General features: G+C 36.3%; 1 long non-coding RNA gene across 2 annotated transcripts in view; it reads left to right on the top strand.

The window, feature by feature from the left end:
* The window catches only part of LOC115292759, a 91,136-nt gene that overhangs the window by 25,548 nt on the left and 53,682 nt on the right, over window positions 1-11,906 (top strand). The gene's annotated exons all lie outside the window — the stretch shown is intronic.

Raw genomic sequence — 11,906 nt, 5'->3', positions numbered from 1 at the left:
CAAGAAACTGATCCCATTCACGATTGCACGAAAAACTATCAAATACCTAGGAGTAAACCTAACCAAGGATGTAAAAGACCTATATGATGAAAACTAGAGAAAACTTATGAAAGAGATTGAAGAAGACACCAAGAAATGGAAAAATATTCCCTGTTCATGGATCGGAAGAATAAACATTGTGAAAATGTCATTACTACCCAAAGCAATCTACACATTCAAGGCAATCCCCATCAAAATTGCACCAACATTCTTCTCAAAGCTAGAACAAACTATCCTCAAATTCATATGGAACCACAAAAGACTCCGAATAGCCAAAGTCATATTGAAGAAGAAAACCAAAGTGGGACACATCACAATCTATGACTTTAGCCTCTATTACAAAGCTGTCATCATCAAGACAGTATGGTATTGGCACAAAAACAGACACATAGACCAATGGAATATAATAGAGAACGCAGAACTGGGCCCACAAATGTAGGGCCAATTAATTTTTGACAAAGCAGGAAAGAGTATCTGAGTTGTGCCATTTTAAACCGGTGAACTGTATGGTACATGGATTGTATTGCAATGTAGTTGTTAAAATGATCAAACAACTACAATTATAACCCAAATCTAATTGCCCCTTCTAATAAAACCACCCTTGGCAGATCATGCAATTTTTTTTCTTTTGTTTGTAATCGTAAAGAACAAGTCTACTGTTTTTATGAATTTAGATATAGAACCTCAAAAATATATAGGTTGTTATCATAGTAAGAAAAGCATTCAGAAATTCAAGGCAGGGCTATAAATCAGATTTTCTTTTGTAGTCAATCTTCACATGCATGAATAATATGCCTCTGTGTGTATGTGTGTATATTTCACTATTTCCTCCTGTGTTTTTATAGTTATTTTTTTATTTAGTAATTTAGGTATCTATTTTTAAGTTTTTATTTAAATTCCAGTAAGTTCCCTCTCTCTGTCTCTGAAAATAAATATTAAAAAAAAGGGGAGGTGCCTGGGTGGCTCAGTAGGTTAGGTGTCTGTTTTTTTTTTTTTTTTAATGTTTACTCATTTGTGAGAGAAAGTGTAAGCAGGGGAGAGGCACAGAGAGAGAGAGAGAGAGAGGGGACAGAGGATCCAAAGTTAGCTCTGTGCTGACAGCAGCAAGCCTGATTTGGGACTCAAACTCACACACCATGAGATCATGACATGAGCAGAAATCAAAGGTCAGAGAACTGAGCCACCCACGTGCCCCAAAGCTTCTGACTCTTTATTTCAACTCATGTCATGGTCTCATGAACCATATGATGGAGCCCTGCTTTGGGGATAAGACCCATGATGTAATCCTTGGTTCAGTGACTGAGATTACATGGACCCATAAAAACCTGACTCTACCTTAAACCTGTGTGCTAAGATTGCTAGCCTCCATATAAACAGTTTTAGCCTATGAAAGATTTGCTTCTGCTCCATAGCCTCCTTTTGGCTATTTCTGTCCAATATACACGTTCCACATGCTCACATATTTGCATGCACACACATCCATGAAAGTCTACTTCCTCCTTTTCAGTTTTTCTTGACTACAAGATGTTGTTGTACTTGCCACAGACACAAAATTTCTAAAAACCCAAGGAGAATATTGGGCTGTGCACTGAAGCTAGCAGACTATCAAGCTTGAATGTGAACTGTCCTCCAAGAACTTGTCAGGACTAACCATCTGGTCTTGTACCTCTGTTTCTCTTAACTGACTTCTAAAGTAGAAACCAGCCCTTCCCATGTTCCAGTGATTTAATAACTCCCATTATTGTTTAGTCTGAACACCTGTGCAAGTACTCCAGCCCTCACTAACCTTGAACCATATCAACTCTCTGGCACATTGATCCTGATAGTTTTTCTCTAACCATCTGCCCTTTCCTTTCTGCACTCCTGCACCTACACAGCTCATGTTCATAATGTTGATCAATTCACTTATGGTGGTGATCAATTCACTTGTGGTAACACCCTGAATTCCCTAGCTTCCTGTCCTTTTATTTTATTCTCTCAGAAGAAATAAGGTACTTGAGGAACTCAGTGAGATATATTATTTTTGTATCTGAACTCAAAATTCCTGGGGATCTTGTTAAAATGCAAAGTCTGATTCCAGAGATCTGGGGTGGGCTTGAGTTTCTGTGTTTTTAACAAGTTCCCAGGTGGGATCACAGAAGACCATTTGAGTTCCAAGGCTGTAGGTGAGCCTTTTGGGAAAGAGTCAAATAGGATAGATTGACACAAGTACAAAGTCAGTCTCCTTCTCAGTTACTTGAGCCTATGCTGTTGCCTGACTTCTGTTATCTCTGTGAGTTTCTACTATTTGAAAGCTTCTTCACAATCTCTTTTTGCCATTTTTTCCAGTAATCTTTTTTTAATACCTCCTAAAAGAGTGATTTTCAACCCTGTAGCACATTAGAATCACATGAGGAATTTAAAAAATAATCCATAGATTTTGCCATGTTCCAGAAACAATAAATTAGCACATCTAACACAGGTGTAGATTTTAAAATTCATTTTAATTTCAAAGTTGCAACCAAGTTAGAGATTCTCTGATCTAGAATGTCATCAACTTCCAGCCATGAAATATTAGAATTACATGCAACTATAGTCATGCTTAAATTCCTTCCTGTTAACACAAGTTTCTCTGTTTGTGTTCTTATTCATGTTCTTGCCCACTCTCTCAGCAATAATACCTTATTACATCTGAAATATTGCCAGATATTCTCTATCTTGAAATATATAAACAAAAAGCTTTTAATGCATGAGTTATCAATGATTAAGAGTGAGACATTTCTTAAAACATGGAAAATCACATAGAGATGAGACAATTTTGTTTCTAGTTGATGGTGATCTTATTGGTGATTTTATTAAAATCAACATTAGAAAGTAAACTGATATTGAATTAAAAATGGCAGTTTTTCATTCTGTGGTTTGCATCAGGTAGATAAATTCTATGGATTGCACATACTTGATTTCAACGATGTTGGCTGTGTTCTCATTGTGTAGTGCCCACTGTAGCATTTGCTATGCACAAGGGCACTTTTACTATTTTTAGCACATTTTTACATGTCTTGTAATTCTCTGAGTATTGGAGGGAAGAGTAAGTTAGACAGATTGAACTAACCATCTCTACAGAAGTCTCTTAGGTTATACAAGAGTGTGCACAGGTTGGAGAATGGGCATACAGCGTGGAGAATGTTCAGAAAAGAGCAATATAGTTTTGTATTTGTCTATCCATCTATTTTTACAGATGGAAAGAATTTTGAAAAACAGTGCACTGTTTAAATGTCACCACATATTTAGAGCTTCATGCTATAGGACAGATATACAGGACCCCAGTTTTGCCCAAGGTTGACTATGGCTGGATGAATAGAAAATCTGCAGGGCCTAGGGAATCCCCCCTAAAGTAGCTTTATCCCTTAGCAGCAGGCAGAATTGTTCTTAATGTCAGAAGGAGGAGTGTCAGAAAAGAGGTTGGGTATTACCATCATAGGTTTTTGGAATAGAAGTTGGGCCAAAATGACTAAGAAAGGCCACCCTTTTGCCTAAGCAATTTAATCAAACTCAGGGGAAGACAAAAACTTTCAGAGGCTGTCTAATACTAAAACTTTTCATGGTGGCAGCACATTCACTACTCCCCCTAGGACCCTGCCTTCACAGTGCATAACAAACATTAAAATTGCCTCTGCTTTAGATCCCAGAAGAACTCCCAATGAATTTCAGTGAACAATGATGGGAGTCAGTGATGATCCGCCCACACTAGTTTTGGGCAAATGCCAGCTCTGAATAAATTCTTATTCAAGAATGAGTAACAGTTTCCTCCTCCAAAGTTTCAGCAACACAAATGGAAATAGACCTAGCATTCAAGAGGAAAAAGAGGAGGATAATTTGAGTTTTTTTTTTAACTACAGGAAATAGGAGTAAGTTTCAGTGATTTTTTACCCTTAAGAAAATGCATTAAAAATATATTTTATGAAGTGATACAATAAATGAGATAAGAAAACAGGCTGAGATAGACAAAATGGTGCAGACTCTCGGAAAAGACAGAAGAAAACCCACAAAGATGAAAATATCCAAAAGAAAATTAGAAAATGGTTCAATGAATTAATAATTGCTTTAGAAATAATGGCAAACTCAAAATCAAGATATGGAATGTAAGCTTATGAAGAACCCTACAAAAACATAGACATTTAGTCTGAAAGAATATTGATGAGTAGTGTTACCAGGAAAATATGAGTTTATTAAAAATTTCTTAATGTATATTTACTTTTGAGAGAGAGTATGAATAGGAGAGGGGCAGAGAAAGAAGGAGTCACAGAATCCAAAGCAGCCTCCAGGCTCTGAGCTGTCAGCACAGAGCCCAATGTGGGGTTCGAATTCATGAACCGCGAGATCATGACCTGAGTCAAAGTCAAATGCTTAAACAACTGAGACACCCAGGTGCCCCCAGTTTAATTTTTGAATACTGAGTTAGAGTTTGTGATGTCTATAAAACACTTATGGTTGATTGACCAGTCAGCAGAGGAACATGAAATGACTGTTACGTAGTGGGAATAGCCAAAGCAGTCTTGAAAAAGAAGAGCAAAGCTGGAGGAATCATACTTTCTTTTTTCCAAACTATATTACAAAGCAATAGTAAACAAAAATAGTATGGTACTGGCATTAAAATGTACATATAGACAAATGGAATAAAATCAAGGTCCCAGAAATAACTGAACACATATATGGTCAACTAATCTTTGACAGGGGTGCAAAGAACACACATAGGGAGTTGATAGTATCTGCAATAAATGGTATCAGGAAAATTAGATATCCATATGCAAAGGAATGAAATTAGACCCCTGCCTTAAGCCACTGAAAAAATTAGCTCAAAATGTATTAGAGAGTTAAATATAATACCTAAAGTCATAAAACTTATAGAAGAAAGTATATAGAAAAATCTTGATATTGGTTTTGACAGTGACTCTTTGGAAATGACATCAGAAGCACAGATGATAAAAGAAAAATAAATGAGATGACAACAAAGTAAAAAGTCAACAAAATGGAAAGCCAGCCTATGCAATGGGAGAAACTCTTTGCAAAGCATATATACGATAAGGGATTGATATTTAAAAAATATATGAAATACAACTCAGTACTGAAAAATAAATAATTCAACTGAAAGTGCATAAAGAGGGGTGTCTGGGTGACTCAGTCAGTTAAGCATCCAACTCTTGATTTCAGGTCAGGTCATGATCTCATGGTTCATAAATTCAAGCCCCACATTGAGTTCTGCGGTGATGGCATAGAGCCTGCTTGGAATTTTCTCTCTTTCCCTCTCTGCCCCTCCCCTGCTCATGTTCTCTCTCTCTCTCTCTCTCAATAAATAAATCAAACTTAAGAAAATTAAAACCATAAAATTGGATAAAGAGCCTGAATAGACATTTTTCCAAACACATACAAATGGCCAGCAAGTACATCTGGGAAATGCAAATCAAAACTATGATGAGATACCAACTCCCACCTATCAGGATGGCTGGCTAGATGGAGATTAAGGAAGGCACTTGGTGAGATGAGCACTGAGGGTTATATATAATCTGATGAATCACTAAATTCTATTCCTGAAATCATTATTATACTACATATTTACTTAGATTTAAATTTAAAAAATGAAAAACAAACAAACAAAAAAATGGGAGATAACAAATGAATGTTGGCAAGCATGTTGAGAAAACAGAACCCTTTAACACTGTTGGTGGAAATGTTGAATTGGTACAGCCATCATGCAAAAATATTGTGGAGGTTCCTCAAAATTAAAAATAGAACTATCATATCCAACTTTTCTGTTTTCAGATATAAACCCAAAGGAAGAGAAATCAGTGTTTCAAATAGGTATGAGAATTCCCAAGTTCACTCAGCAGCCAAGCGATGGGAACAACCTAAGTGTCTGTCAGTGGACTAAAAGATAAAGGAAATGTGAAAACTACATATATGTCATATGTGAAAAAATGCATATGTATGTGTATAAGGAAATACGTAAGGAAAATCTTGCCATTTGAGACTACATGGGTGAACCTGAAAGGCATTTTGCTAAGTAAAATCATTTGGGCAAAGATAGACAAACACTGCATGGTATCTTAACAATAACAACAAAAACAAAAAAGCAAGTTCATAGAAACAATGAATAGAATGATTGTCAGCGTTTGGGGTGTGTGGGGGGGGAATGGAGAGATATAGGTCGAAGCCTACAGACTTTTAGTTATAAGATGAATAGATTCTTAGCTTCTAACAAATAGCAGAGTGACTAGTTAATAATTCTGTATTGTATGCTTGGAATTTTTAAGAGATTGAATCTTAAGCATTCTCATCACAAAAATAGTAAAAAAAAGTAATTGTGAGGTTATGGATGTGTTAACTTGACTGTGGAGCCCTTTTGCGATGTATATTAAGTCATCTCATTGTACACTTGTCATTGTACCATTTTATTTGTCAATTACACCTCAATAAAGTTGGGGGGGGAAGGCAAAAATGTGTATATCCTTTTAAAAAATCTCAAAAGGGGAAAAGGAACCAATTTGTGTCAAATACATAAGAGAAGAGATTGAGTGAGTCACAGAAAACCCATGACTTGGGTGGTAGATGTAAGAAAAAGTGTTAAGAAAGAGCAGCCTGAGCTATAGTAGGAAATATAAGGATGAAGTGCTATTGTAGAAGCCACAGGAATGAAACATCTCAAGAATAACAGCAGGTTTAGCAGTGTCAGACCCTACAGAGAGGTCAAGAAAGAGGAGAATTTTAAAGAGGTCTTTGGATTGGCAAGAAAGCAGCCATCAGTGTATTCTGCATGCTTAGAATCTGTCAGAAAGGGAGTTGGAAACACTAAACAGTGGTGAGTTGCTGCTGTCTGAGAACAAAGAGGTTTGTTGTTTTTATTTTTTGGTGAAACAGCTCAATATAAAATTGGGGGAGCAGTGGAAAAGAGAAGGATAGAAATTGTTAAAATGATTCCTAGTGTCTATAAAACATGGAGAAAGAAATAACAAAATTTCATGTAACACTTATTTGTAAGAATTTTATAATGTTTCTATAAATTTTATATGGCTTATTTTCTTTTATCATCCTGACAATCTTTTGTGATAAGCATTTGGGGTGAAAAAACAGGCTTGGCTCAGTTAGCCATCATTTTATTAGTGATAGGCCGAGCTCAGACTAGACATCGGGACTTGAGGCTTCAGTCCTGTTATTATTAGGTGTTACTTTCCCCAGCCAACGTGCCAGAAAGTTAACAGGAGAAGCCAATGTACTGCTTTTACAGCAGCATGTACAGAATATTAGAAAGATGATACTGTTGACTTATTGGGCAAAGAAGAAAATAAAAACAGAAAGTGTTAGTATCTATAAGAAGAAAAAGCTGTGTTTTTTTCCCCACTGTGGAAAGAAAAGGATGGGTGCACACATTTTCCCTCTCTCTCTCTCTCTCTCTCTCTCTCTTTTAATGTTTTAATTTATTTTTGAGAGAGATGGGCAGAGTGCAAGTAGGGGAAGGGCAGAGAGAGAGGGAGACACAGCATCCAAAGCAGGCTCAAGGCTCTGAGCTGTTAACACAGAGCCCAATGCAGGACTTGAACTCAGGAACCACGAGATCATGACCTGAGCCGAAATCAGATGCTTAACCGACTGAGCCACCCAGGTACCCCTCTCTCTCTCTTTTTAAATCTCTGTCTACTGTCCCCACCTGTTTTTCAGCCCCCTACCCCCCATTCCTACTTACAGATGTATTTCATCCATAATATAAGATTTTTTAATGCATAAGTCAGGAAACTAAAAACATCATGTAGTAAAAATAAACTGATGTAGAAGAAGCAAAAAGAAGAATGCAAATTATTTCTTTAGGTTTCCAAATCAGACAGGGTGTTGACAGACTGGACTGGAGATGATGAGAAAAGTGTCCATCAAATGCTAATAATCATCTGAGTGATCTAAAACTTCCATTATCAAAAGACAGTCATGTTATATCCTAGTAACGAAATGTAACTCTTAGCAAAACCAATCATATAAACTGATTACAAACAAAACCTGAAGAACATTTAGATGTTTGACATTTGAAAGGGATAAATTATAAGATATTTTAGGAAATCTATGTGTTTTGAATACTGTTTCATAAAATGGTTTGGCCCACAGTATTATAATTTTCTTGCAAGTAGACTATGATGAAGACATTTGCAATGTGATTTTTGTTTCCTTGGTTGACTCAGCTTCTGTTTGACAGGCTTGTCAAAGATGTGGTTAAATGTGGGCTTTAGCAAAATTATAAATTACCACAGCTCTTGGGTCATAAAGGACAGTTGCAAGTAGTTGAACCTAACAATGTAAAATCCAAGAAAGTTGAATATCTGCTCTAATATATCTGGCTCATTTTTTTTTTAAATTACTAGGTTTGTGAATGAATTTGATAACATTTATAAAAATTTTCCCCTAGTGATCTTTAAAAAAATGTAGACATTGGTACTTGAATGTGTTGATTCTTCATACTGTAGTAGCCACACTGTTTTCCAGAACAACAGTGCTATAATTGTTGTTACAGATTTTTAACAAAGAACTGGGTAAAGCAATTGCAGTGCTTGCCTAAGCAGGGATGGAATCCACAGGGCTGGCAGTCAGAAAGGGAACATGCCAAGCAAGCAGACTAAACCCCCTAAGCATGAGCGGAAGCTTGGAGCCTTTTTGGTTTCCAAGGTCCTGACCAAGTGCGTATGAATTATAACTTGAATGACTGGTTTTCAAATATTTTTTTTTCTTATTTACAGATTTGTTACATTTCCCTTAATAAATTCTGAGTGAGTCTTGTTGCAATTCATAGGGTTTAAAATACGGTGCTGGCATATTATGACTACTTTGGAAGGGCAGCAAATAAATTAGTGAAATTAGACATTTGGCATAAAGAAAATGTATGGTAGCTCCCAGAAGAATGGCACTCTGCGCATCTACTATAATTGGCTGTTATTGTTGCCCTGTAAGATGATACTAGATGGTCCCAAAGAAAGATCCCTGGAGTCCCTAAGAAAGTGAAAGCTGCAGTGGGGAGCCACAGAGGGTGGGCAGATTTGTACTGATGACAGGCAAGTTCTGATCTGGCCAGTAACATGAAGCTGGGTAAGCAGTTCAGGTTTTCTGTTTCCTTGACTTATTTCTCTTCCCTTATACCAATCACAGAGGAAGCATGTTAATTCTAAAATGATACCAATGGCTTACAATGCTTAGAGTGTTTTCAAAACTATAAAATATTAAAAAAATGACAAACTTCTTTCAAAGAAAAAAAAGACCTATTTTGAGGTTGAAGGAAAAGTCTTACCTAAATGCTTAAGCTTTAACTTTCCATCAGCTTAAAGTGATATCCATTTTATTTCATTTATTATGATTTAGAAAATGTGATGAAAATAGTTCAAGTGGGAGATCCCAAGACAGTATCAGATGTGAATAGTCAAAAAATATTTCTGCCAGAATATTAGAGGTTTAATGAAGAGAGATCACACAGTTGTGTAGCCCAGTTAGATTTTTAGAGGACATGTTTTATATGAGTATTTCTGCTTTGAAGCTAAGAAATATTTTGGAATTAATATTTTAAACCCACATTAAGAAGTATATATTAAGGACAGAATTTTAATATTTTAATATATAAGATTAAGATCAAAGAGAAATCTAGATGGATGCATCCATAGGCAGATTACCCAGGTGTCCTGTCAGGTAAGATCTAAAAGATGGTTTGTGAGGTTCATTGAGATGCAAAATGATAACTAACTTACTAATACAAACGATTTGCATGCCATTTAAAATCCTAACTGCTTTGAGTTTCAGAAAAGCAGTAAGATTAGTTTTATATTTATTTATATATTTTTAAATTATGCTTATTTTTAATTTGGAGAGAGAGGGAGGGAGAGGCATAGAACAAACGGGAGAAGCAGAGAGAGGGAAACACAGAATCTGAAGCAGCTTCAGGCTCTCAGCTGTCGGCACAGAGCCCCATGCCGGGTTCTTTTTTTAAAATTTATTTTTATTATTATTATTTTTAATGTTTTTTATTTATTTTAATACAAAGAGAGACAGAGCATGAGAGGGGGAGGGGCAGAGAGAGAGAAGGAAACACAGAAGTGAAAGCAGGCTCCAGGCTCTGAGCTAGCTGTCAGCACAGAGCCCCATGCGGGGCTCGAACCCACAAACGTGAGATCTGACCTGAGCCGAAGTCGGAGGCTTAACCGACTGAGGCACCCAGGCGCCCCCGGGTTCTAAGTCATGAGCCATCAGATCAGACCTGAGCCGAAGTTGGACACTTAACTGACTAAGCCACCCAGGCGCCTCTGGTTTTATATATTCTTGAATGAGATGACCTGAAAACTATTAGGAAAAAAATAGTGTTTTTCTTTTATGTTTATGTGCTTCATAGTGGAGGCTGATTACATATGCGGTTTGCCACCTAAAGTGGGAGAATATCTGGTTGCAAATGGCTGAGATGTTATGTTCCCAGAGAAAGAAATCATCCACACGAGTTCAAGGAGCTTTGAAAATTCCCTCTACAAATGAAATTAAATGTGATCAACTTTTCTCTCATGCCTATGATTTGCCAGACAGCATGCTAAGCTCTGGAAGTACAAGATGACGGTAGAATGGTTACTTAATGTACCTAGAGCCTCACACTTAAGTGAAAATGTTGGGACAGAAATTCAGGTTTGCTGGTAACAGAGCCTCTGTCCTTAGTCACTTTACTAGATTTCATATCAATGAACTCTAAAGCAGAAAGCAAAGCATGAACTAAAATATAAATATAAAATCCCTGGTTAGGCAGATCATGAATAAAAAATATAAGAAACTAAATAGCTTAGATTTCTAAAGAACACTCAAAAAATTATCTTGTATTTATATTTTTTCTTTATTTTATAGAACTTTATATAATTACCACAGATTTTCCTGTTGTCTGAGTGTCGTATGGGAACACAGGAATACTGTTTTTAGTGGCATATAGAGTAGAAATTACTTTTCAAGTTTTCCAAAAAGTTGGAGAGAAAACCAAGACTAAGGCCTAATATTCTTGGCTTTGGTCCATATATATTTCCATTATTCTATTTAAATTTAATTTAATTTTTAAAGTTTACTTCTGTATTTTGAGAGAGAGATGGTGTCAGTGGGGGAGGGGCAGAGAGAGAGAATTCCAAGCAGGCTCTATCTACACCATCAGCACAGAGCCCAATGTGGGGCTTGAACCTATGAAACTGTCAGATCACGATCTGACGCGAAACTGAGATTTGGACAAAACTGAGAGTTGGACACTTAACTGAGCCATCCAGGTGCCCCTCCATTATTCTATTTTTAGAAAAAAAATTTTAAACAATATACACGTTCTAATCCATTGTGATTACTCATTGGTTTACAGAAAAATAGTCTTTATGCTAAAACATTAGGATAAGAATGATAAAGTCAATATTTCTCCATAATAGTTTTAATATTTGTATGGAATTTTAATCTCATTTCATCAAAGTTTTCATTGAAGTATATATTTTTATACATTTAGCTTTCTATTGCATTTTGTATCTTTTTGCTTTGCTCACATTAAAAATGCTCAAAACTCTTGTGATTATAACACAATTAGATGGGGTTTCTGTTTGGCTCATAAGACCACTGAGGCTTTGCTGCTGGTTGTGAAGTTTTGCCAAGGTCATACAGCTTGTAAGTGGTACCCTGGGGGTTTTACATCAGCCTGCATTTCCCAAAGTTCTAGAAAGTTGCTTCCTTATGGGAGATTATTTTAAAATGTAGAAAATACTCTGGCTTTAAGTAGTATGATTTTTACAGAGAAAACACATTTCACCCCAAATGTATATGGAGAAATTGTCCTGTAACAATCGGGTTTAACTGGCATTAAATTTGAA

This window comes from Suricata suricatta, chromosome 5 (assembly GCF_006229205.1).
Source record: "Suricata suricatta isolate VVHF042 chromosome 5, meerkat_22Aug2017_6uvM2_HiC, whole genome shotgun sequence".
Lineage (NCBI taxonomy): Eukaryota > Metazoa > Chordata > Mammalia > Carnivora > Herpestidae > Suricata > Suricata suricatta.
Note: the sequence above shows the minus strand (reverse complement) of the source record. Positions and strands in the feature narration are given on the sequence as shown.